This window comes from Neophocaena asiaeorientalis, unplaced genomic scaffold, assembly GCF_003031525.2.
Source record: "Neophocaena asiaeorientalis asiaeorientalis breed wild unplaced genomic scaffold, Neophocaena_asiaeorientalis_V1.1 scaffold363, whole genome shotgun sequence".
Classification (NCBI taxonomy): Eukaryota; Metazoa; Chordata; class Mammalia; order Artiodactyla; family Phocoenidae; genus Neophocaena; species Neophocaena asiaeorientalis.
In genome coordinates this window covers 481,271-504,178 of record NW_020172006.1, presented here as the reverse complement: position 1 = coordinate 504,178, position 22,908 = coordinate 481,271, and the positions used below count along the sequence as shown (strand labels likewise).

The following is a 22,908-nucleotide window of genomic DNA, read 5'->3' as shown; positions in this document are numbered from 1 at the left end:
GTGGGCAAAAGAGATGAAGGTGATCAAAAGGTACAGCCTTCCAGTTATAAATAAGTCTGGGAAATGTAATGTACAGTATGGTGACTATAGTTAAACATACTGTTCTGCATATTTGAAAGTTGCTAAGAGAGTATGTCTTAAAAATTCTCATCACAAGAAACAAAATTGTAACTGTATATGGTGATGGATGTTAACTGAACTTATGGTGGCAATCATTTCATAATATATACATGTATCTAATCATTATGTTGTACACCTTAAATGAATAATATGTTGTATATCAATTATAACTCAATAAATTATCCCTAGCCAGGGAAATGAAATACTAAGGAATAAGATTTTGTCAAATAGGGTTGAGCTTTGGAGGACACAAACCATTATAAAATCTAAGATGCGTTTTGCCCAACTAAGAACAAGTTTTCACTTCCTTGGAGGTTGATATTGTCATTATTGAGAATGCATGCTCTAGCACTTGAATGGGATGAGAGTAATGTTAATTATAATTCATGGAATTGACTGGAACTATCTTAAAAGCCCTGAAGAAAGAGAAATTCAGGCTCAGGTCATCCACCTATCAATTCAGGACATGTATGAGATCCAGAAGACCTACATGGAAGATTTTTTAAAAACCCTCTTTTCCTGCAGCTAGAGAACAGATTGTGCTGAAAATCAGGCCCAGAATGTAATAGTTGGGGTTTCAGAGACCACTTGACTGTTCTCTTATGCTAAAGTCAGCGTTCCTGTGGGGAGTGGGATGAGGCCTGGGATGGAGATATTTGGGTGGATGCAACTGAGAACCTGGCACCTCTAACAAGGACCCCTTCCCACTTGTTAGCATAAGCAGTCACCCTTGACTTGAGACTGTGTCAGTTTCCTATTGCTGCTGTAACAAACTATCAAACTGTAGTGGCTTAATACAGCAAACATTCATTATTTTACAGTTCTGTGGTCCGGAAGTCTGAAATTAGTATCACTGGGCTAAAATCACAGTGTTGGCAGGGCTCTGTTCCTTGCTGGAGGTTCCAAGGAACAATCTGTTTTCTTGCCTTTTCCAGCTTTTGGAGTTGTTTTTATTCCTTAGTTGGTAGCTCTCTTCCTCTGTCTTCAAAAGGTAGATGGAGTACTCCTCACATTGAATCACATCTCACATCTGACCTCTTACGTAGTCTAATCTACCTCTTCCTCACTCTTCTGCCTACTTTTCCCACGTTTAAGGATCCTTGTGATTACACTGAATCCACCTGGACAATCCAGAATAACCTCCTCATCTCAAGATCTTTAATTTAATCACACCTGCAAAATCCCTTTTGTCGTTGAAGGTAATATATTCATAGGCTCTGGGGATTAGGATGTGAACATTTTTAGGGAGCCATTATTCTGCCCACCACTGAGACCATGCAAAAACAGTTTAGATTAGAATTAATTTACTGGGTTATGATCTTGGGTTAAGTTACTTAACCCCTCTGTACCTCAGTTTCCTCACCAATAAAATGGGGGGATAACAGTAGTCTATCTCAAAGGGTTGTTAGAGGTTTAAAAGAGAGGGTGCTTAGAACAGTATCTGGCACAAGGTAAGTACTTTGTGAGCATTTATTAAACACATTTTCATAACACTGATTCTTACTATATGTCAGGCACTATTCTAGATACTGGGGATATGGATAGTACGGGTAAGCATATGACTTGCTCTCAAGGAGCTCAGGGCCTCAGATACACAAAGAAAGTTACTATGCTGTCTGCTACATGCCATTAAAGGCATGGAAGTATTATAAGATTACAGCATTGTGAAGGCTCAGGGAAACTTAAGAAATATTAGTTTAATGAACAAATGAAAAGGACATTTGAGCTGGGCTTTGTAGAATGAATAGGTGTTGGCCAGTGAGATAAAGAGAGAAGGGCTAGATACATGAAGAAATGTGTGTTCAAAGAACATTAAGTATCATTTCAGTGTGGCTGGAACAAAAGATATACCATGTGAGATGAAGCTAGAAAGGCTGGTGTAAGCACCAAGGTTGTACAGTGCCAAGTTAAGGAGTTTAGATTTTATCCTGAAAGCAACAAAACCCTTTCAGAGTATTTAAACAGGGGAAGACATCAGATCTCTGATTTTAAAAGGACGTTCTGGTCACCAGTAGGAATGGGTTGAATCTGGAGAGACTGAAAGCTGCTCCATTTGTCTAGGTGATGGTAGTGAGTGAAGAGAAGGGCAAGGACTTGAGAAATAGTTAGGACTTGGTGACCAATTTGATAAGAGTGTTGAGAGAGGAAGAATGGGGGGCTATGTTCAGGTTTCTGGGTCAGTGGACTGCTGGATGGCAGTCCGTTCTCTAAGACCAGAAAGTAACGTGAGTTGCAAGCTTGGGGGAAAAACGTAGTAGGAATAGCCAACATTTCAAAGGGCTTAATACATGCTAAATTGCACTTGCTATTATTATGGTAAAACTGAGGCTTAAAGAGATCAAGTTAAGACACACTCGTATAGAGAAATTGTGGCTTAGAAATGTTAAGGTCCTGTCACTAACATTTGTATAGCTGAAATTTGAAGCAAAGCAATCTGATTCCAAACCCTTCGTCACTAATGTTTCAGTTTGGGTCATGTGGAATTTGAGGTACAGTGGGGTATGGAAGCACTGCATTGGAAAATAGAAGAGGCACTGGGAAATACAGAACCCAAGCTCAGGAAAAAGCTTTGCGTTGAATGTAGCCTTCAGGTAGGAGAAAAGCGGGAAAAGAAGCCCATTCTTCTCTGTCTGTAACAGCAGTTGAAACCTCCATTATCATTTCTTTACCCCCTTACCCCCTCCAAAAAAAAAGAAACAGTATAATAAATGTCTGGCTCTGAGGTCCCAGGAGATGGGGTAGTTTCCAATTCAGCGCTTGGCAAAGAGCTAGCAGATGCCGTGGTGCTTTATAACCTGAAGAGGACCATAAGACTGGGGGGTGAGCCATCTTCTTCGACACACCACTAACGCCCCCAGAAACCGTCCCAAAGCCTTCCCGCGTCCAAGGAGCCTGCCCCTGTATAGTGTGCGGGGCTCGAGGTGAGACGCGGGCGCAATGACGTCACGCGGCGGCCGGGTGATTCCCCAGCCTCTTGCGTCATGCACCGATGACGTCATTCGAGGAGCTTGCTCCACGCCCCCCCTCCACCCCGGTTGGCCTCGCTCACGTAGGTCTGTCCAGCCCTCCCCGCCCCCTCCCACCTGCGGGAGGCGGGCCGAGCCGGGCAACGCCGGCGCCTAAGCCTCGTGGGGGAAAGGGCGGGGGCCGGTGGGCGAGGCGGTCGGCCAGGGGGCCGGCGTACAATAGCTTGGCTTAGGTTGGGGAGACGGCCCTGCAGCGTAAACAGGATCTAGGTAAAGAAAACTTGAAAATTCTAATAAAAAAATTAACAGGTCCTACTCCACAGACGCTTTCCCTCAGACTCTTATCCCCTCTTTCAAGGAGCCCCGCGCTCGCGAGAGCCCCTCAAAGAACTCTCTGTCTCCCCACCTCCTCCCCCAGAGGCCACCCGAGCTCCTCACATCTCTGACCCTGGGGGCACGCATCCCCTCAGACAAGTCGCCTAGCTCCCTCCGCCTCCCCCCCATCCGACTCCCTCCACGGTCGCTGACCACCCCCCACCCCCGCCCCGTCCTGAGGGACTCCCCGGCGCGAGCGGGGTGGGGAGGCGCCGAGTCCCCCAGAGGCCACCCGAGCTCCTCACATCTCTGACCCTGGGGGCACGCATCCCCTCAGACAAGTCGCCTAGCTCCCTCCGCCTCCCCCCCATCCGACTCCCTCCACGGTCGCTGACCACCCCCCCCCCCCGCCCGGTCCTGAGGGACTCCCCGGCGCGAGCGGGGTGGGGAGGCGCCGAGAGAGCAGCGGCGGCGGCGGCGGCGGCGACGGCGGCGGCGGGAGGGAGAAAGTGAAGCGTCCCCTCGTGCACTCGCGCGCTCACTCCCGGGCTCGGCCGCCGCCTCCGAGCAGGAGAAGGAGGAGGAGCCGAGTCGAGCCGAACGTGCGCGGAAGGTGAGAGCCGGCCTCCCGCCCGGTACCCCTGGCTGTGGGGCTGGGGCGGCGCGGGGTGGGGCGCTGGGGCCCATTCATTCTCCGCGGTGGGGCCGGTTGGACGGGGGCGCCAGGTGAGGCGAGGCGGGGGCGGCCCCTGCGAGGCTGGCCGCTTCTGTCGGACCAACAAAGGCCCCCTGTGTACTAACCGGCGCAGCCGCCGGTCTCGGACGCCTGGGGCCCTGAGGGGCCCGGGGGAGGACAGGGGCAGGGGAGGGGACGGGAGATCCGACAGGTCCGGCCCCGGGAGCGACTCCCTCCCGAACTTTGTGGTCCTCCGATCCTAACCCTGGCCCGCGACGGGAAAGCCTAGCAAGGCGGCGTCAGATTCATTGTGCACGAAAAAATCACCCCTGTCCAGGCCGTGGTGGGGAATCACCTATAGAGTTGAACTCCTTGAAAAATACGAGTGGATAGTGCTTGACTTGTGCTGCCCCTCCCCCACCCCGGGAATACTCTGTAACATGTGGAGTTAAAAACAAACGGGGAAAGGAGAATTGGAGTTACTTTATGTTCATTATTCCATTTCAAAAGACGTGATTATTATAGTCTTTACTGTATTGAATATTTTCACAGCAAACATTACCGGGAGTGTTTTGGAAGAATACTTGGGAAGTTTTGGGTGTTTGTGGGTGTTGGGAGCAAAGTGCTTGTTGTTTGTTAAGCCCTTTGGGTAACTGTCTTATGCTCCCCCCCCGCCCCCCCGAACTGTGAAAGGTGAAGGGAAGGGTTAGTACTATGGTTACCAATAAAAATTCGAATCCACTAGTCTAGCCTTTATTTTAAGAGCTGTTCCTGAGAAAAATCTTTAATTTTGCCTACTGTGTCTTTGGGTTCTCTCTCTCAACTTTATCAGGAGAAAACAGGAGTCAACAGTACACAGATGCCTCCTCATTGGTCTTACCTTATGACTTCATCTACTTCCTGTGTGACCTTGAGCAGGTGACTTCCAGTCTTAAAGTTCCAGGAGTTTGCTCTTGTGCCCTAGAAACAGGCAGATGTCTACCACCTACTTAGTTTTCAAGACTCTACTGAAGTATCCCCCCACCCCACTACCCCTAGTGTGAAGTCTTTGCTGGCATCCGCCCCCATACTCCTCTCAGGCAAAACTTTCTCACTGGGTCCCTCAGAGGCCTGGTAGGATTTCTACCACAGCACTTGTAACATTTTTTTGTTCCTATTTGGGAAATCCCAAATCAGGTGTATATGAAATCCACCTCACCTCAACTAGAAACTCTGCTTCTCAGAAGGGGTTTTGGAATGATGGACCCTGAAACATTCGCTGAAGCTTACCTACATTAGCTCATGGGTCTATCTGGTAAATTTGCTTATTCAGTCATTCATTTACCCGACGTTACTGGAGTCTGGAGAGCTGTGTTTCAGGTCTCCTGCTAGGGCTATGGGGATTTAGAATCTATTAAGACACTCCCTGTCTTCAAAGAGCTCAAAGTCTAGCGGGTGAGGTGGACATGTAAACAATGAAGGCTTTCCCTGGTCTGTACTCCAGTTGTACAGGGAGTAGTGTGCAATAATTGAGGCTGCTGGACCTGTTTTTCAGGTCTTGTCCTGGCCAAAGTGAGTCCTTCAGGGAAGGTGGTGACCTGCTTCTCATCTATAAAATAGCACTTGACAAAGAGCTTGTTCAGTTCAATTCAGTATACATTTACTAAGCACATGTTTTGAGGCCCTGTGCTAGGTTTGGAGGAAGGAGTGCTTTCTAAAAGGAGGGCACTGTGTATCCAGAGAGATCTTTGTAAAACAAAACCCAGTGATTTATCCCCACCCCGACTAGTCATTGCCTAAAGATAAAATTTTATACACTTTGACATGAGTAAGAAGCTCTCAGAGATTAGAATACTGCCAGCCTTTGCAGCCTCACTTTCTATAACTCCCTTGCCACTCTCTTCTCATCTCTGCTTTTGCATGTGCTGTTCTTTCTGCCTGGAATGCCACCCTGTACCTGCCTGTGGAGAAGTGCTTGTTGGACCTCTGGGAAGCAGTCCCTTAGTTTCTCCTCCTATTACCTCCATAGAATGAGTTGCTCTTCCACCCTCTGGCTCATGTACAGACCACTCTTAGAGGTCTCTATAGCTCTCTATTGCAAATATTTGAGTTTGTGCCTGTCTTTTCCATGAACCTGTGAATTTCTTGAGGGCAGGATCTGTTTAGTTCTAGTGCCTAGCAAAGCTTCTGGCAGTGAATAAGTGTTTGAAATGAATGTATGAATAAAGAAGCAAGTCAAGACCCATGAGTTAGAGGTTACCTAATTCTTTGGGTTAGAATAATTAGCTCCAAGTGTGGTCTCTGCACCAGCAGCATCAATACAATCTGGAAATTTGTTAGAATTGCAAGTTGTTTGTCCCATTCCAGACCTACAAACGAAGAACTGTAGGGCTGGGGACTCCAAATATTTGCTTTAACATGTCCTCCAGGTGATTCTGATACTTGCTAAAGTTTGAGAATCACTGGGTTAAAAGATCTGCTTTTGGTAAGACCAGCTCCTTGCCACCTCCCCTCCTCCCCTCTCCCTCCTTTTTCTTCCAGGGTACAAACTGCCTGACATTCCATTCCATCTATTCCATTCTGTTCCATTCCATTCCATCCTATCCTATTATACTCCATTCCATTCCATATCATCTATTTTTGCCACTTGATTGAAAGCTTCCTGAAAGCAGAGAATTTTGTTTTATTTACTGCTTTAATCCCAAGGCCTAGAATAGTGACTGTATATAGCAGGCACTCAAATATTTGTTGAATGAATAATATAAAAATGATTTAATCCCATTTATTGCCAGCTGCTACGTTGGGGGTTTATTCAAGAATAGTTCTCAGTAGGAAGAGGAACCACACTCCAATATGCAAAGCCAAGTGGATTCTAACATTTTGGGGGATTTATTTTAGATTGAGCTTTTCTTCCCTTTTACATCTGTCTTTCTCCACCGAAGCCTGGAGGATTTTTTTTTTTTTTTCTTTCAGCCAGGACCTTAAAATTGCTCTTAAAATATCCTAGGCCAGGATTGTTTCTTGGGAACTTGCAAGTGGTTTTGCAAGTTTAAATAAGCACCCTAATTTTGAACCTTTTAACTTGAAACTATCTCTTCCTGATCTCCTGTGGTTTTTGTCTTTCTCTAGTGATGCTTGAAGCCATACAAGGGCCTGTTTGACTCCACACAAAGGTTTCTCTTCCTTGTGAAGCTCTTAAAATGTTTTGTTTCTTTCACTTTCTTATTAGCCCTAAGATACCATATCCAGTTTTCTCCTTTCCTAACTTCCCTCTGGGAGATTGGCTTCATTTGTTGATTCATTTATTTGTAAACACTTGTTGAGTCCTTCTCTACCATATGCCAAGTCCCATGCTTGGACAGGATGTTCAGATATCCATAGGATGTGGTTCAAGTCCTTAAGGAGTTAAAGATACTAAAACATGATGTGATAAGTGTGGAAATGAAGAAATTAAATAGAGGGATAAAGTGATGCATACTCATAAAGATGGGACAGAGCTTTCTAATTTTTTTCTCAGTTTTGGAATCGTTTATCAAACAAGCATCATTTTGATAAGCAGACTTCAAAATCTTTTAATTAAGAGGTTGATGGCTTTATTGGGGAAAACTAAAACAAAAATCAAGGTAGAATCAGCAGTTGCTAATTTGAGATAATTCTCAATTCTGTTAATGAATTTTCCTTTCCCCCCTTTTTATCTTTCTAAATCATGACTAGAAAGTAGGGAAAAAACTTTGTTTTTTTAAAATAGTAAAGAGAGAAGTTTAAGTTTATCAAAAAGAATATGCTGTTTCATTTTAATTCCTAAGGCCTAATGTTATAATTTGGGGTGGGGTGGGTAATAAAACCCAGAGAAAGTCAGGAGACCTTAATTTAGTCTCTATATTACTGCATGACCTTATGGAAGTAATTTTATCTCTGTGCCTTTTGTCCTAACTGTAAAATAGGGTTAGTAACAGTTGCTTTGACTAGCTTACAGCTATGAAGCAACTGAAAAAACATTGAATGTAAAGAAACTTTTCAAAAGTATAATTTGTTAGCTGGTTGTTAGGTGGTGGTAAACTTATTAACAGCCACTTACATTATTGAACAACTGTTATGTACCAGATACTATGGGAGATATTTTTTCCAATCTTCAAAATAAGCATGTAAGAAGATTGCTCGTATCTCTATATCATGGATAAGGAAGTTGAAACTCAGACTGGCAAAGGGAACTCATTTAAGCTTTTGTTGAAAGTAAGTGGCAAACCTCATTTCCAGTCTGTATCCATATGATCCCAGCAGTTATGTGGCATGTTCATTACCCCAGCTGCTTTAACTTTTCTGTATGGCGGGTGTAGGAATGTTTTGTAAGTGTACTGCTGTGAGAGTTAAAATCTTTCTTCATTTAGCCTCCTCTCTTTTTTTTGTGCATAGAAAGACTGGTGAAGAAAGACTTACATGGATTTACATTTATCATTCATTAGGAAAAAGAATAGCACCTTTCCCTGGTGCATTTTTTTTGTGTGTGGTACGCGGGCCTCTCACTGTTGTGACCTCTCCCGTTGTGGAGCACAGGCTCCGGATGCGCAGGCTCCGGATGCGCAGGCTCAGTGGCCATGGCTCACAGGCCCAGCCGCTCCGCGGCATGTGGGATCTTCCCGGACCGGGGCACGAACCCGCGTCCCCTGCATCAGCAGGCGGCCTCTCAACCACTGCGCCACCCGGGAAGCCCCTCCCTGGTGCGTTTTGTTCAGTCTTCACAACAGCCATGTGAAAGAGATATTTCCATTGGCTTGCGCAAAGGCGCATCATTAGCAAATGACTAAATATTGGTTTAAAACTACATTTTTTTGAATCTAAATGTACTTTATTTTTGCCGCTATATCATATTGCCTTTTAAACTCTATCGGGCTAAACTTTGGGGCACTAGTAATGTCCTTTTACATTGCTTTCTAATCTCTCTAACCTCTTCTCACTAAGAAATCCCAACTGAAGCCCACAGTTTGAACCCCCACAAAATAACTGCTGATGGTCTGCCAGATAACTCTGCAGATAACTCTGCCAGATGGTCATGATGTTGCAGACTTATAGGATAACACTTTACTGAAGTTGAGGGATCAGACTTTATCCATGTTCTGAGTCACCTGTGCCTGAATATTCACTTTTCCTTTGCCAATGTAGATTTATTAACAGAATGTAATATTTTTCTGCTTTAGTGTTGAGCTTTATCTCTCATAAATAACTTCCTCCACTCTCCCATCTAGTCTTTGAGATGGGAGAAATCTTCTATGTGCCAGGATCCTCCAGATTATCCCCTCTTTAGGAATAGTGTAGTAACAAGTCAAGGAAGAACCAGAGGTTCATTGATCCCTCATAAATATGATTTTGTTTGGTATTGATTAATTCTCTAAAATTTATCTAAGTCTTAATTATAAAAAGTCCATTATGTTTTGGCTCTTATTCATGGAGTCAGGGTGTGGTAATTTGCATGCAGCTTTGGGAAATTCATTCTTGTTTATGGGGCTTTCTTCTTCCACTTTTCTACTTCCAGTTCTCTCCAATGTCCCTTTCCCTTTCAGACTGTGTAAGTACTAACTGAGGCTGCAAGGACATTTTTCTCCTTTATAGAATCTGCCTTTTGAATCTTTTGGGGTGATAAATGACAGTGACAGTATATGTGTGGCCTCCACCCTCATCTGCCTGCCTATATCTTGAAGGCCTAGCTTTCCTTATTCTCTCTTTCCCTGATTTGCACAAAGGGATGGATGGCTTTCTCATTTGAATCCTTGCCTCATAGTACTTTGTATATTATGGCAATATTATTTATCATTTTTCTTGGGAAGGAGAGAGATGTAGAAGGAAGAGCAGTAAACTTGAAGTTAGGCAAAGACCTACTTGGACACTTACCTTATTTAAATCTCTGTTTCTTCATTTGGAAAATAAAAATAATACCTAACTCACAGGGTTGTTGTGAAGATTAAATGAATAACAAGTGAAAATGAATTGTAAGATGTTAAGTTATATAGATGTTAGGTACAATTGTTGTAATTTTATGACTGCAGTTCTGTATAGCAGTGGTTTTTAATTTTGGCTATGGGTTTGAACTACTTGTGAAGATGTGAAAAAAAATACAGTTGCCTGGGCTCTATCTCAGGTCTACTTAATCAAAATCTCTTGGAATCTCTATTCTTGAAAAGTTATAGATGATTCTGTTATGCAGCCAAGTTTGAAAAGTACTGCCTTATAATATTTTGCATAAATGTCTTTGGTACTTATTATATGAAAACTGTTTTAATTGTCATCTAAAGTCCCTTTATTTGCTAAACACATATTAAGCCTCAGGCATTGTCATGGGCTGTGAAGAAACAGATAGATGATACCTTGTCCCTACCTTTAAGTTTATATTTGAGAAACATGTCTGTAGACAACTGTACTATATTGAGAAAAAAAAAATGACACATGGGTATATATACTGGTGCTATGTGAAGACAGAGGAAAGGCATCTAGTTCACCTGAAATAGGGGTGGTCTGGCAAGCCTTCTCAATGGAAGTGACACCTAAGTTGGATTTTGAGAGATAAGCAGGGGTTAACCAAGACAGTGGGGGAGAGGTAGAAAGAGAAGGGAGAAGGAGGACCTTTCTGAAAGAGAGAGGTATAAGGGCTAGAAGGCTTGAGAGCATGTTTGGGGAACTCTGAGTAGTTTAGTACACTTAGAGGATGGGGTGCAAGGTGGGGAGTGGTAAGAGCAGACAGGAAAGCAAGGCTCAGACGATGAATGGCCTTTTGGATAGTGTACAAAGTACTTTCACTAATGTCATCTCACTTTATTCTTTCAGCAACTCCCTGGGTTAGCTAAGACAGGAATTATTTTATGTCCATTTTATAGAAGTGAAAACAGAGGTTAATTGAATTGCCTGAGGCTGTACAGCACAGCTATGGTTTGAGGACCAGTCCTTCTGACTCTTGAGCTTGTGCTTCTTCCAATACACTGTAGCTCTCTAATACTTTTCTGGTGTTGTGAGGATCAGGTGAGCTCCATAGATAAATGCATAGCAATTCATAAGCTGTAAAGCACTTGACTCATGTTGGCTATTAGTTGGGAGTTTGGACTAAGTGATCTATAAAAGTGCTTTTAGCTCTAAGATTCTGTGGGCATTTTCTTGGATTTTCCTTAATCATTTAAATAGATTATTTTTCTAGGAGTTGGTAACCAGGGTCCAGCAAGCTAAAATAGCGTCGGATAGTCACAATTCCAATTTGAATGTCTTTACTCAAACCCCCTTGTTTGTTTGTTTTTGCGGTACGCGGGCCTCTCACTGTTGTGGCCTCTCCCGTTGCGGAGCACAGGCTCCCGGACGCGTAGGCTCAGCGGCCATGGCTCACGGGCCCAGCCGCTCCGCGGCATGTGGGATCCTCCCAGACCTGGGCACGAAGCCGCGTTCCCTGCATCGGCAGGCGGACTCTCAACCACTGCGCCACCAGGGAAGACCTTTTTTACATTTTTAAAAATAAATTTATTTATTTTTATTTTTGGCTGTGTTGGGTCTTCGTTGCTGCGTGTGGGCTTTCTCTAGCCGCGGCGGGTGGGGGCCACTCTTGTGGTGGTGCGTATACTTCTCATTGCGGTGGCTTCTCGTTGAGAAGCACGGGCTCTAGGCGCGCGGGCTCAGTAGTCGTGGCGCACAGGCCAGCCACTCCACGGCATGTGGGATCCTCCCAGGCCAGGGCTCGAACCTGTGTCCCCTGCATTGGCAGGTGGATTCTCAACCACTGCACCACCAGGGAAGTGCCATAAATGTTTTTTGATTGAATGAATTTGAAAGTGGAGCCAGCATTCAAACTGAGGTCCATATGACTTCTTCACTCAAGTTTAGCAAACATACAAGAATCCTTTCAATTGTCTGATGTTGGGAGAGGCCAGGAGAGAAGAAACCTCACTGTGTTAAATATTTAGGTGCCCAGTACAAATATCTCTGACCTGAGTCAAAGTTGAATGCATGCCCTGGTGCTAGCTAAGGATGTGGAAAATTCTTAAGCTGATTGCCAGCTACTTTGCCATTCTGGGTCTTTCTTCATTTTATTTGAGTTGAAGAATTAAATGTTACTGAAAAATGGCATTGGATTAAAGCCCTTTTAGGTATATTTGCTTTCCAAAAGTTTCCTTAAAAAGTTTTTTTTTAGTACTCTCCCAGGCAACATTTCAAAATTGGCAGAGTTCTTTTAGGTTAGTACCAATTTCTTTATAGGGCCACAATGCTAATAAGGCTTAACACGTACAATGTTACTAACTTTATTCCATTAAAAATAACAGAGCTCTATTTAACAAACTATTTTGTAGTACTGTTAATAAATTTAAAATTCAGGCACAATTCCATCAGTCAAATGAATAAACTCTTGTTTCCTTTTTTATTGTATGTAAACATACCTATTTACATAATTATAATCACAATGTAGACCTACATTTGTTTGCCTTTTTTTTCTTGACTTATAAACATTTCCCCCATGTTACTGTGTAGTGTTCATTATAAAATTTAAGATGTTATTCCATAATTTGCCTAATACCATTGTATCAGTCAGTGTTCTACCAGAGAAACAGAACCAGTAGAATTCTTTAGCAGGGAAACCTCAGTTTTGCTCTTGAGGTCTTTCAACTGATTGGGTGAAGCCTATGCAGATTATGAAGGATAATCTCCCTTGTTTAAAGTCAACTGAATGTAGATGTTTACTGTATCTATAAAATACTTTCACAGCAGCATCTAGTTTAGTGTTTAATTGAACTACTGGGTACTATAGCCTAGCCAAGTTGACATAAAACTAACCATCACAGTCATTTAGGTTTTTTTCCCTGTAATAAGTTACACTGTAATTTTATCTGTAACACTACATATAGCTTTTTACTTTCAGAGTTTATTTCTTTAGAATAAATTCCCATAGGTGGAATTATTGGATCAAGTGATATGAAGACCTAATAGGCTCTTGACAGGATTTAATATTTGCAAACTGAGAATACCACCACAGCCTTTCTTTTAATGATTTCTTCAGGAGTTGGTCTGTTCAACTGACTTATTTCCCATTTCCAAAAGCCTATTTCCCCCCCCTGTATTTTCTAGCTCTGGAAATAGCTGCTTTCCTTCAGGGTTATCTTTTTTTTTTTTTTTTGGCGATATGCGGGCTTCTCACTGTTGTGGCCTCTCCCGTTGCAGAGCACAGGCTCCGGATGCGCAGGCTCAGCGGTCATGGCTCATGGGCCCAGCCGTTCCGCGGCATGTGGGATCTTCCCGGACCGGGGCACGAACCTGTGTCCCCTCTATCGGCAGGCGGACTCTCAACCACTGTGCCACCAGGGAAGCCCCACTTTCTCTTTTGTGCTTTCACTTCTTTACTACCCCTCACTTTGTCTCATTTATCACAAATAAAACAGAAGCTTTATATTCCTACTTCTGAATCTGAGAATCTACTTGGATTGTACCCATTTTTGCCTTCGCTCCTTTTTTTACAATGAAGGAAATGATTCTCTTTCAAGGAAAGGCCTGATCCTTCATATGCTTTTAGATTCTTTCCTGTGGTCCTGTCTTAGAAACCTCACTTCACTACGTCATGACATTTTGCTTTCTACTGGGTTATCATAAGCAGCATTGAAATGTTTTATTTAAAGGAAAACAGTTTTCCCCTTCTCCACCAAACAAAAGCGCTCCCGAGATACCATGTCAGCCTTCAGCTAAGCGCTATTTTTGCTTTCCTTCAATACTAGTCTTCTTTAAATAGCTGTTTACAACTTCTGCTTCTAATTCCTTACCTCCCATTTACTTGGCAGCCTACTCCACTCTGCTTCTACCCCCATCCCCCCACCTTATCATAACTGCTTGTGCTAAGGCCCATAATGACCCCTATGGTGCCAAATCTACTTAAAAAAAAAAAAGAAAAGAAAAAAAGCAAACAACCCCAAAACCGCAGCCACACATACACCACTCCCCTTCCCATAATCCCTTAATATCATCAAAATGTTCAGTTGTGGTGCAAATGTCATACTTTTCTTTCTTTCTTTGTTTTTTTTTTCTTTAACAGTTTGAAACAGATAAGGGCTACAAAGAGAGATTGGTTGACATGTCTTTTATGTTTCCTTTAATCTCTAAATTTCCTCTCAGTCTCTTTTTACTCCCTTTCAGATTATTTGTTGAAGAAACCAGTTGTCCTATAAAGTTTCTCACTGTCTGGATTTTGCATCTCCCTGTTATAATTTAACAAGTTCCTTGGTTATACATTATTTGTAAGTTAGTGTCTAGAGGCTTGATCAAATTCAGGTTTTTTTTTTGCATGGCCACTCTAGGTGTTGGTGTGTTCTTTCATTGAGAGGCTCATAGCTCTTGGATGGCTCTCTTTTTGTGTTGTTAGCAGCCACAGAATTTCCATTTCATTCTTATCTTTCTGGACCTCTCAGTATATTTGCCTTTATTGATTACTCCCTCTTTAAAATATGCTTTGCCTTCTGTGATATCACTTTCCTTGTTTGCCTCCTACCTCTGACCATTCCTCCGTTTAATTTGTTGCCTTTTCTACAATGTTGATTTTAAATGTTGGAATTCCTCAAGGGAGAGATCCTCTTCTCTTACACTGTACTCTCTTTCTACTTGATTTCATTCATTGTCCTACCTTTGGATACTATATATATGCTCTCAACTTCTGTATTTCCCCAGATATCTCTAGTCTAAACCTCTCTCCTTAAGTCTAGACTCATATATTCAATTACCCACTTGATATTTCCACTCTGAGGTCCTTCTTTATATACTCTAAACTGCGTTCTTGGTCTTTTTCCACAAACCTGGTTCTCTCCCAGTTATCACTGTCTTAGTAAGTGGCATCTTTGTTTCTCTAGTTGCTCAAACCAGAAATTTAAGGTTCATCCCTGACACCTCCTTCTCTCTTGACACCCTTCTCTCCTGTCCTTCATATGGATAACTCCACTCCCTATCTTGTTAATTTTACTTCCTTTGTATTGCTTGAATCTATCTACCTCTCTCCATTTCTGTTGTCACTTCTCTAATCCAAACTACCATCATCTCTACCTTGGACTTTCTTTTTTAAAAAATTAATTAATTAATTAACTTATTTGGGGCTGCACTGGGTCTTTGTTGCTGTGTGTGGGCTTTCTCTAGTTGCGGCGAGCCGGGGCTGCTCTTGGTTGCGGTGCACGGACTTCTCATTGTGGTGGCTTCTCTTGTTGAGAAGCACGGGCTCTAGGCACGCAGGCCTCAGTAGTTGCAGCAGTAACCACTGCGCCACCAGGGAAGCCCGACAGGTGGATTCTTAACCACTGTACCACCAGGGAACAGGGAAGTCCCTACCTTGGACTATCTTTTAACTGAGTTCTTTGCTTGAAACCTGTAAAAGTTTTTTGTTTTATTTAGAAGAAAATATAAAATCTTTCTTTTTTTTTTTGGCTGTGCCACGTGGCTTGTATCATCTCAGTTCCACAACCAGAGATCGAACCCGGACCCATGGCAGTGAAAGCAACGAGTCTTAACCACTGGACTGCCAGGGAATTCCCAAATATAAAATCTTAAATGTGATTTTAAGTTTTTGAGTGACCTGACCTTGTTTTTTGTTTCTCTAACTTCATCTTGTGTCACTCTCCACCTCAGTGGCTGTGTTTCAGAGTGATTGGCACTGTTTTTCCTCCCCCCTCCCCATCCCCTTCTACAAAGTTTGAGAAAGTCTTGCCTCAGGGCCTTCACACCTGTTCTTCTCCCCTGGTATGCTTTTCTCCATTTCTGGCTTCTTCACAAGTCTAGCTTTTCTCTGCCTCCCTCTTTTTCTTCTTTAAGAAAATTGAGTATATTCTTCTTTCTAAATATTGGGTATCTACTGGAAGCCAGGACCCATCTGACCTAAAGAAGATCCCCTCTATTTTCATCTTACAGTATTTGTTATTTTCTGTAATGGCTTTTATAATGACCTGTAATTCTGTACCTGTCTGTTTGTTATATGTCTAGCCTTTCAGCTCCATGGAGTCAAAGATCATCTCTTTTGTTCACCTTTGTACCCCATCACCTAGTACAGTGCCAGGACCACAGTGAGTGTTGTAAATATTTGCTGAATGAATGAGCTCACATTATCAAGAATTATCAAGCCTTGTCAGTTTTATCTCTGAAGTTATTTCCAAATTTGTTTTTATCTCACTATCCTCTGTGCTCTGGTTTAGACCATAATTATCTTGTCTCTAGGTTTTAAAATTACCTCTTAACTAGTGTCCTGGCCACCAGTCTTTTTGTTTTGTTTTCTTTTTTCATTTTTAAAAATTTTATAGTTGATTTACAATGTGGTATTAATTTCTGCTGTACAGCAAAGTGACTCAGTTATACACATATATATACATATTCATTTTCATATTCTTTTCCATTATGGTTTATCACAGGATACTGAATATAGTTCCCTGTGCTATATAGTAGGACATTGTTGTTTATCCATCCTGTATATCACAGTTTGCATCTGCTAATCCCAAACTCCCAATCCATCCGTCCCCCAAACCCTTCTGTCCCTTGGCAACCACAAGTCTGTTCTCTATATCTATGAGTCTGTTTCTGTTTCATAGATAAGTTCATTTGTGTTATATTTTAGATTCCACATAAAGTGATATCATATGGTATGTGTCTTTCTCTTTCTGACTTACTTCACTTAGTATGATAATCTCTAGGTCCACCCATGTTGCTGCAACTGGCATTATTTCATTCTTTTTACGGCTGAGTAATATTTCATTGTGTATATATATTCCACATCTTCTTTATCCATTCATCTGTCGATGGACATTTAGGTTGTTTCCATGTCTTGGCTCTTGGAAATAGTGCTGCTGTGAACATAGGGGTACATGTATCTTTTCGATTATAGTTTTGTTTGGATATATGCCCAGGTGTGGGATTGCTGGATCATATGGCAACTCTATTTTTAGTTTTTTTTTTTTTTTTTTTTTTCGGTACGGGGGCCTCTCCCTGCCCTTGCCCTTTTTTTCTCACTGCTGTGGCCTCCCCGGCCGCGGAGCACAGGCTCCGGATGCGCAGGCCCAGCGGCCATGGCCCACGGGCCCAGCCGCTCCACAGCATATGGGATCCTCCTGGACCGGGGCACGAACCTGCGTCCCCTGCATCGGCAGGCGGACTCCCAACCACTGCGCCACCAGGAAAGCCCTATTTTTAGTTTTTTGAGGAACCTCCATACTGTTCTGCATAGTGCTGGCCACCAGTCTTTCTGCCCTCTTATTCATCCATTATTCTGCTTGGAGTAATTTTTCTGATCCTGTTACTGTTTTTCTCAAAAGCCATCAGTGTATCCCCATTGCTGGTAGGATAACATGTAAATTGGTTTGTTATTCAGGGAACATTACACTTTGACCCCGCCTACTTCTTCAGCCTCATCTCTCTTGACCCTAATCCATCCCTAAAAAGACTGAGTTTACTACACTTTCATATGTTATATCACTTTGTTCCCTCAGCCTGGAATTCCTTTTTCCTCTATGCTATTAAAGCTCTTCATTCTTCAAGATCCAACTGGGCTGCCATTTCTTCCATGTAGGCTTGCAGCCCTCATCCACCCATTCATGACTATAAATTCCTTGATGGTATGCTATAGACTAAATGTTTATGTCTCCCCCAAATTCTTTTTTTTTTTTTTCTTTTTGCGGTACGCGGCCCTCTCAGTGTTGTGGCCTCTCCCGTTGCGGAGCACAGGCTCTGGACGTTCAGGCTCAGCGGCCATATCTCACCGGCCTAGCTGCTCCACAGCATGTGGGATCATCCTGGACCAGGGCACGAACCCGCGTCCCCTGCATCGGCAGGCGGACTGTCAACCACTGCACCACCAGGGAAGCCCTCCTCCAAATTCATATGTTAAATCCAAATGCCAAAGTGGTAATATTTTGTGGTGGGGCCTTTGAGAGGTGATTAGGTGATGAGGGTGGAGCCCTCATGAATAGGATTAGTGTCCTTATAAAGTAGACCCAGAGAGCTCCCTCTCCCCTTCTGCTATATGAGAGAGAAAATGGCTATCTATGAACCAGGAAAAGGGTTCTCACCAGACACTGAATCTTCTGGTGCTTTGATTTTGAACTTCTTAGCCTCCAGAACTGTGAGAAGTAAATTTCTTTTGTTTGTAAGCCACCTAGTCTATGGTATTCTGTTATAGCAGCCCAAATGGACTAAGACAGGTAGTACTTTGTTTTGTTCCTTGCTGTATACTCAGTATCTTGACCAGTGTCTGGCATGTACTAGGCTCTCGATAAATGCTTGTTGAATTATTGAATAAATTATCCACTCATTCAACAAATATTTATTAAGCTTTTTGGAATTTCCATAACACTCTTTTGGTCCTGTGCACTATAATTAGATATATAGATGTTCATTTATTATCCATAGGAACTGATCACTTATAAAATTACTCCCCACTCAGACGTCCCTCTCTGCTCACCACTGGGCTCTGTCCTCCTCACTCTCTTTGTCAGTAAGGGCATTTCAAATGGTAGGATAATTAACATCTAACAATATGATGCAAGTAGATTCTAAAAGGAAAACTGAAATTTCTGCAAAACATAAAGAATTTTATGAATTTGAAATAAAGTGATATTGGAGAATGGCTTGAACCACACACACAAAAGTCACTGACAAATGAGGATTAGGTAAAATTAGACCAGTTTAAAATTGAAGGAAAAATTAACATGAGTAATGTCATAATAGGAGATTCAGAGGACAATGATTTGAGTAACAAAGGATTAAGAGAGACCCTTGGCAAAAACTGGTGAAGCTCCTGAATATTTTTACAAAACTGATCCTCTTCGTCAATGTGTTCTGAAAGCCAAATGTGAAATGACCTATGTTCTCTGGTTTAAGAATTACCTTAGGGGCAATTATAGCTTACATTTTGTTAAATTACAAAATTTTGTTTTATACTTATTTTGAAAAATTAAAGACCCCATCTACTTTTTATTTATTTTATTGTAGTTTTGTCCTTCATCAGTTAACTTAAGTGGCATTTTTGGGTATTAGTTATACCCAGATAACAAGAATCCCTTTGTATGCACTTGTCCCCCATTAGATTTATTTCCCTGACATTGGGGATTTTGCATTATTCATTATATTCCTATGGGGCCTAGCTCAGAGTCTGGCACATAGGAGATACCTAATAAAGCAAAGGGTTAGGAAGAAGTGAACAGTAATTGAAGAGATTTGGAAAAGTGTCTTGAAAAGGTACTGTTTGGGGAGGGGAGCTAAGATCCCACAAACTGTGCTGCGTGGCTAAAAAAAAAGGTACCGTTTGGTACAGTTTGTGTGGCAGGTGAGTGAGTAGGGTTTGACTGTTATACTTTGTTATGTCCAAATAGAGAACATCTCTTATTCTTCCTTTTGCTAGCTCCTGCCTAGTGTGTACTTTAATATTCAGAGTCTGGTCTCTGCCGCAATAGCTCTTGTTCTCATTGTAATTCTTCCTAGAGATTGAGATGGAAATGAGGAAGGCTTTGGGCTGCTGCCTGGGCATCCACATTCACGAGAACTTAGAAATGCAGAGGGACCAAATGCCATGCCTGACCTAGATGAATCCAGGTCAGCCAATCATTGCTTTCTTGCCTCTCCCTTTGTTCTCTGTGCTGCCAGCCTTCTATTCTGCAGGAGGTTTATGCTACAGCTGTTTATGCCAATTAATATAATGCTAATATGCCCTTTAATGAAAGCATGGAAACACAGGGTCTCAGCCAGTGGATAAGAACAGTATAGTGTCAGCTTTCAAAGTACCTTTTCACTAACAACAACTGGACCAGGCACCTGAAAAATTTTTGACATTGTTTTTGAAACCGTAGAAACAGAAGCTGAAAGTGACCATTGCTTAGGGAATCTAACCCCTCATTTTATGGCATAAGGAAACAAAAACCCTCAGAGATGGTCAACCTCATGCCACATTAACAGTTCCATGCCTCCTATTTTAACAAAGCTCTATCTCATATAAATATAATTTTGTCCTCTGTATTGTGTAGCAGTTAAAAACCTCTGCTACTGACCTAACTTGGAATCCTATGGCTCTGCCAATTCCTGACTCTCTGATCTGGGGGCAGTTACTTAACCTCTGTAGTTTTAGATTCCTTATCCTTAAAGTGGTATTAACAGTAGCACCTACTTCATAGGTTTGTTACCAGGATTACATGAGGTAATAATTGTAAAGCACTTAGCAGATTCTGGCACAAAACAAGTGCTCAATAAATGTTGGCTCTCATAATTATCCATATTACAGGATAGGGAAGTAAAAATGAGCCTAATGACCAGTGCTTTAATTTACAGCCCTGTCCTTGAAACCTTTGTTCCTAATTCTCCTTCAGTTAGAGTTTAAGCCTTGTAAAAGCAAGGACCTTGTGCTTGCTTCTGTTTCCTCAGCAACTAAAATAATTTTTAGCATACAGTAGATGTTTAGTAAGTATTTGGTGTATTAATGAATTCTTTTAGAAAAAATTTCTCTGAATAACACCTATTATTAGATACTCTAGTGACTTGAAACTTTTTTCTTTACAGTTGTTTATATGAATTTGCACTTGTCTTTGTAGTATTTGTGTTGTATCCTTGATCTTTTCAGATGTCTTTGTTTCTCTCTATACTGTAAATCTTTAAGAGTGGAAGACTGTGATCTCTGCTTTGGGAATTTCCCTATAGCTCCTAATGGAGTAGTTTTTTTGTACACAGTTATTAGTGCTTATTAATTACTGACAACTGACTATAAAAATCACTTGTATTCAACATTATTTTTTAGCAAAACTCAGTATATGCTATAGCATCATTCCCAGCTCTAAGAAGTTGTGAATTTGTAGGGTCAGTCCCTGGTGGCAAGAGGTACTTTATTGCTTTTGTGAATGTTATTCTTTATACTTGAAACGCTCCCTCCATCCTCCTTGCCCCTTCTCTGCCAGATGTCAACTGCTCATTCTTCAGGGCTCAGTCTTCCTCTGTCAAGTTGGTTTTCTTCCTTTCTTCTGTGATTAATTCCTCATTATGTAAATCTCTTCATGGAGGAAGTGGGCAACTTTTGCAAATGGGATGATTGTGAAGGAGGACATTCCACACTGAGGGAAGAGTTGTTGATGCAAAGACAAGGAAGGAAAGGGTCAGTTGTTATGCGAACATGATGGCAAATATTATATGTTATCTTTAGTGTAGGGTAGTTTACTGGTCAGGGTTCTTATTAGTGGGGCAAGTAACAGAATCCACTCTAGCAAGTTCAAGGAAAATTGATTTATTAAAGGATACCAGCGAGATGAAAGAGTCTTTGGGAGAATAGAAGAAATGGACCCAGGCTGAGCTTCCAGGAATAAACTTTCCAAACTGCACCAAAGAATAAAGCTCTCAAGGATGCTGCTGTCTTTGCCATAATCTAGAAGCTGCAGAATCTGGCAGCTGTTGCTACAACTGCTAGATCTAGAACTATGCTGCCTCTGTTGCAGTTTGTTCCAGCAAAAGGAGTGTCCTGTGCCCAGTCTCTCCACTCATCTAATACATAGTTACAAATCAGTATCTAGTGTGAGAGCATCTGATTAGCAGAACCTAAATGACTTTTAGGAGGGAGTCTGGGAAATACAGGTTTTTTTTGCTTTCCAATCTCTGAAGTACTCAAAGCTAGAAAGGGGTTAGAATAGGTGTTGAGCAAAGCAATTTACAGATTCCACTGTAGAGAGTATTCAGGTGGCTTGTACCATCTTCTATTACCGAATTCTATGTCATTTGGAATTTTTTAAGCAACAATTCTGACTCAAATTTGGTTTATATCATATTGAAATTTATCTAAATTGAAAATTATAACAACACAAAAGTAAAAGATTGTGTTACTTATATCCCCAAGCTGCCTTCCATCATGGTGGTAAATTGATAGTAACCATTGGAGGGGCTAAGTTTCTTTGTTAACCAGTGGATGAGAGAGATATAGATACATAGACGGGGGGTAGGGGGAAAGGGAGGGAGACAGGGAGAGAGGCAGAAAGAGGGAGAGAGAGAGACAGAGGCAGACACTGACTTCATCTCCCAAAATGGACAAAATTTCCCCTTTAGTGCAATTGGACCACCTTAGGCCACTTACCCATCCCTGAACTACAAGAGTTTCAAGGGATGTGCCAGATGCCAATTGGTTAAGCCTGAGTTCTTGGAATAATCACTGCAAGGAGAATGGGATTACTATATTTGGTTTGGGTGTAGAATGAAGACCTACCCTTGGAGCTAGGTTTGGGGTCAGCTTTCCCTTAGGACAGTGGTTTTCAAAAAGTGGTCACTTGGGAACTTGTTAAAAATGCAAATTCTCGGGCCAGGTATCAGACCTACTGAATCGAAAACTCTGGGTGTGGGGCCCAGGAACCTGTGTTTTAACAAGCTCTTCAGGTGATTTTTGACTCTGATAATATGCTAAAATTTGAGAACTGCCTTAGTTACATTGGCTACTGAGGAATGAATACTGGATAAAAATCAGGGCTCTATTGGGAGGGAGGAAGAGGGGAATGGATGCTGGCTAGCCAGTAGCATCCATTTCAGAACTATAAAGGTGAGTAGGGATCAGTTCATGAGAATCTTGAATGTCTGCCTCACAAGCTTGTTGTGAGATTTCATACTAGACAAGGGATGTGTGAGGGACCTGTACAGTGAAGGAGATAGAATATAACAGGGATGAAGTAGAAAGTACATTGAACTTGGAGTCAGAGATTGGGTTCTCATCCTGGTCTTTTTACCTCTTTGAGCTTCAAACTCCTCTTCTGTAAAATAGGGACTATAACTACTGGAATGTTGGGAGAATTAAATGAACAAAAGTATGTGGAAGCACTTAGTTCATTGTTTAGCATATTAATAAGTAAATATTTACTGAAAATT

General features: G+C 42.0%; 1 protein-coding gene across 2 annotated transcripts in view; it reads left to right on the top strand.

Moving 5' to 3' along the window:
* The first annotated feature begins 3,883 nt into the window (after window positions 1–3,883).
* Window positions 3,884–22,908, top strand: part of PAK1 (p21 (RAC1) activated kinase 1) — a 147,757-nt gene continuing 128,732 nt past the window's right edge. For both annotated transcript variants that reach the window (XM_024749686.1, XM_024749694.1), the window contains exon 1: window positions 3,884–4,014. The gene's annotated coding sequence lies outside the window, so the exon portion shown is untranslated. The remainder of the gene's footprint in view (window positions 4,015–22,908) is intronic.